The sequence below is a fragment of the Hyaena hyaena genome, unplaced genomic scaffold (genome assembly GCF_003009895.1).
Source record: "Hyaena hyaena isolate Hyena2069 unplaced genomic scaffold, ASM300989v1 scaffold_1994, whole genome shotgun sequence".
Taxonomy (NCBI): Eukaryota; Metazoa; Chordata; class Mammalia; order Carnivora; family Hyaenidae; genus Hyaena; species Hyaena hyaena.
This window is the reverse complement of record NW_024082627.1, coordinates 120,081-124,837: the sequence shown is the minus strand read 5'-3', so window position 1 is coordinate 124,837 and position 4,757 is coordinate 120,081. Positions and strand designations below refer to the sequence as shown.

The 4,757-nt window shown below is 40.5% G+C and overlaps 1 pseudogene; it reads left to right on the top strand.

The window, feature by feature from the left end:
* Nucleotides 1-2,859: 2,859 nt before the first annotated feature.
* Nucleotides 2,860-4,190, top strand: LOC120227087 (annotated as a pseudogene).
* The last annotated feature ends 567 nt before the right edge of the window (nt 4,191-4,757 follow it).

The following is a 4,757-nucleotide window of genomic DNA, read 5'->3' as shown; positions in this document are numbered from 1 at the left end:
GCAAAGTAGTAGATTTAAACCCATCCATATCAATAAATTATTTTACATGTAAATAGAATAATCTTTCCAACTAAAAAGCAAAGATTTACAAACTACTACCTTCATTGTATGCTACAACAGGCATTGTGTCTCAAAATAATTACACAGATAGGTTGAAAATAAAAGTGTGAAAAAGGGCTGCCTGGCTGGCTCAGTCGGTTAAGCGTCCTGCTTCGACTCAGGTCATGAGCTCCCGGTTTGTGGCTCGAGCCCCGCGTCAGACTCTGTGCTGATAACTAGCTCAGAGCCTGGAGCCTGTCTTCGGATTCTATGTCTCCCTCTCTTTCTGTTTCTTTTCTGCTCACGCTGTCTCTCTCTCAAAAATAAATAAAACATAAAAAAATTTAAAAGTATAAAAAAGTTATATAGTACAAAAAATAAGCACAAGAAAATTTATATCTATGTAATTAAAAGACTAAGGAGACTTCAAGACAAGGATTATTACCTGAGATAAACAGGGAAATTTCATATTATTTATTATAGCTTAATATAGGAGGAAGATATGACAAATCTGTTTGTATAGCTAATAATATTGTTTCAGCAGAAGCTGACAAAACTAGATTTTTCATAAAGGAAAATGGCTAAAAGAATCTTGAACTCACCTTGTCCCATGGACTCAATCAAGATAACAACCTTAGCAGTGCAACTGATTCTGAAAAATGACCTAAGAACGGGCAGAACAGACTGTCCACAGTGAATTGTAGAGTGGAGGCTACATTGAAAAGTGTAGGAGGGGCAGAGATGTGGTCAGGAACCAAACCCCCAGTGAGACTAACCACAAATGGGAAGAACACCACAAGCACAGAGAAATAAGAGGATCAGACCACACATACCAAACATCTGAGGTATGGAGGACTTGCACTGGGAAAAAGACTCCATATAACGTTTGGCTTTGAAAAACAGTGACATGTAACTTCATGAGTTTTTACAATCAGAGGGGCTTAACTCTAAGTACTTTAAAAATAAGTGGGTTTAGCTCAGGAGAGCTGAAAGGGAATAGGAAACTGAGCTCCTACTCTTAAAGAGCCATCATAAGAAATATCCAGGGGAGATAGAGCATACAAGTAGTTTCTAAAGAGCCTGGGGTATACATGAAGGAAATTTCTTTACTAATCTCAGAATGTGTTGGAAGGGGAGGGATCTTTAGGAGATTTCTCCAAAAACAAAAAGAGCTAGTGGGTGCCATTTTTCCCCAATCTGCAGCCAATATAGTAGGACACTTGCAAACACCATTGCAAAAATTTCCCACCTTTTTGGCACCGTACACCCTGCCTTCACATTCTTCTGTGGATCCACCCCATCCAACCCACTTCACTCTGCAGGCTTCCCTCCAAAGTAGCTCCTGACTACATATTCTGCAAGAAGCCCTGGCAACAACTTATACTACTCCAGTGTGACTCCTGTCCTAGTAAAGGGGAAGATAACCATACCCAGCAGTGCACCTGCAGTCCCAGCCGCCAAAATATATACCTAACAGCACAGAGAAAGAGCCTTATCAATTACTGTGACTGCAGCTCTGGTAGATGAACTAGGAGCCCCACCCACCAGTGAAAGCTTCTTAAAGAACAAGGCAGGGAGAGTGCCTTTAAAATCTGTGGGACTGCAGCTCTGACGTATGGGTTAAAGACAGGAATCTGCTCTGACTGCTGACACTGCCCATCTATAAGCCCATGATGATCCCACACTGCTCCCTTAACAGTACAGGGAACAAACAACAGGCAAAGTGGGCCATTGCAGGCAAGTGAGCTAAAGGCAAAACATGACTCAGCCACAATTGCAGGGTACACAAAACCAACATAGGAGACACCACTGTTTCTGGTGAACAGGGCATATTATGCTACATGGCACGACAAGACCTCTTCTCCGTGAGGCCACTACTTTTAAGATCAGGAGACATAGCTGACTTTCTTAGTGTGCCTGGGTGGCTCAGTCAGTTAAGCCTCTGACCCTTGATCTTGTCTTAGGTCTTGATCTTAGGTTTGTGGGTTGGAGCCCTGCATCAGTACAGAGCCTGCTTGAGATTCTCTCTCCTCTTTCTTCCCCTCTCCCCCCTCAAAATAAATGAGGAAAAAGAAAGGAAATAATAAAGACTAGAGCAGAAAGAAATGAAATAGAAACAACAACAACAACAACACAGTAGAACAGATCAATGAAACTAGATCAATGAAACCCAGTAGAATAGATCAATGGAAACTCTTTGAAGTCAACAAAACTGATAAACCTTTAGTGGCATTCATCAAGGAAAAACTGAGAGAGGATTCAAAATCAGAAATGAAGGTGAAAAACAAGTAACACTACAGAAATACAAAGGATTAAAATAGAATATTATGAAAAATTATATGCCAACAAATTGGACAACCTTGAAATGGATAAATTCCTAGAAACATATAACTTTCCAAAACTGAATCAGGAAGAAATAGAAAATTATAATGGGCCAATTACTAGCAATGAAATTAGTCCAAAAATCTCCCAACAAACAAAAATCCGGGAACAGATAACTTCAGAGGTGAATTATATAAAATATTTAATGAAGAGTTAATACTTATTATTCTTCTCAAACTATTCCAAAAGAAGAGAAGAAGGAAAACTTACAAATTCAATCTATGAAATCAGCATTACCCTAATACAAAAACCAGATACACTACAAAAACTACTACCAGCTAATATCTCTGATGAACATAGATGCAAAGTTCCTCAATGAAATATTAGCAAATGGAAGCAGGTTCTCTCACATGGACTGCCTAAGAGTCACTCTGTAAGGGGCAACAACCTCTCTTCCTCCTCTCTTGCCGTTTGCTTGAAAGCTGCAAAGTAGCAACCATGCATGAATGTATCTCCATTCCTGTTGGTCAGTCTGGTGTCCAGACTGACAATGCCTGCTGGCAGCTCTATTGCCTGGAGCATGGCATCCAGCCCAAATGGCCAGATGCCAAGTGACAAAACCACTGGAAGAGCAGATGACTCCTTCAACATCTTAAGTGAGATAGGTGCTGGCAAACACTGCCTAGGGCAGTGTTTGTGGACCTAGAACCGACAGTCATTGATGAAGTTCGCACTGGCACCTACTGCCAACTTTTCCACCCAGGGCAGCTCATCCCAAGAAAGGAAGATGCTGCCAATAACTATGCCTGAGGGCAAGGGGATCACTGACTTTGTCTTGGACCAAATCCGGAAATTGCCTGACCAGTGCACAGATCTTAAGGACTTCTTTGTTTTCCACAATTTTGAAGGGGGAACTAGTTCTTGGTTCTCTTTTCTGTTTATGGAACATCTCTCTGCCTATTATGGCAAGAAGTGCAAGCTATAATTCTCCATTTAACCAACCTTCGAGGTTTCCACAACTGTATTCGAGCCCTGCAACTCCATCCTCACTATCCACAACACTCTGGAGCACTCTGTGCCTTTATGGTAGAAAACAAGGCCATCCATGACATCTGTTGTAGAAACCTTGATATTGAATACAGAACCTACACTACCCTAAATAGACTGATAGGTCATATTGTGTCCTCCATCACTGCTTCCTTCATATTTGATGGAGCCATGAATGTTGATCTGACAGAATTCCAGACCAACCTGGTGTCCTATCCCCACATCAACTTTCCTCTGGCCATATATGCCCCTGTCATCTCTGTTGAGAAAGCCTACCATGAACAGCTTTCTGCAGCAGAAATCACCAATGCATGCTTTGAGCCAGCCAATAAGATGGTGAAGTGTGACACTCACCATGGTAAATACATGGTTTCTGCCTGTTGTACCATGGTGATATGGTCCCCAAAGATGTCAATGCTACCATTGCCACCATCAAGACCAAGTGTATCATCCAGTTTGTGTACTGGCAGCCCACTGGCTTCAAAGTTGTCATTAATTACCAGCCTCCCGCTAAAGTACTTGGTGAGGATCTGACCAAAGCACAGCAAGCTGTGTGCATGTTGAGCAACACCACAGTCACTGGTGAGGTCTGGGCTCTCTCGGACCACAAGTTTGATCTGATGTATGCCAAGTGTGCCTTTGGTTACAGGTATGTGGGTGAGGGCATGGAGAAAGGAGAATTTTTTGAGGTCTGGGAGGACATGGCTGCCCTTAAAAAGGACTATAAGGAGGTTGGTGTGGATTCTGTGGAAGGAGAGGGTGAAGAAGAAGAGGAATATTAAAGTTAAAAATGTCACAAAATTGCTGTTTATACAGGGAAGTTTATAATGTTTTATACATTGAAAAGTTCTGCTCCGATCAGTTAATTTGTATGTGGTAGTATATACTCTCATATAAAATTACTAACCTGTGCTTTAAAATGAACTCTTTGTTACAGACCCAAGCTGTCCATTTCTCTGATGGGTTTGGATAAAGTATTCCCTGTCTTTAAAAAATATGTGTTTTAGTAAACCAAATCCAACAATACATTAAAAAAATCCTTCATTACAATCAAGTGGGCTTTATTCCCAGTTGCAAGTGTGGCTCGATATTTACAAGTCAGTCAATGTGATATATCATATTAAAAAGAGAAAGGATAAAGATCATATGATCATTTCAATAGAAACAGAAAAAAAATTTGACAAAGAAGAATATCCATTTATTATAAAAACAAAGTACATAAGATAATAATAACATAATAAAGGCCATATGTGAAAAACCTACAGTGAACATCGTACTCAATGGTGGAAAACTAAGGGATTTCCCTCTAAGATCAGAATCAAGACAAAGATGTCTATTCTCACCACTTT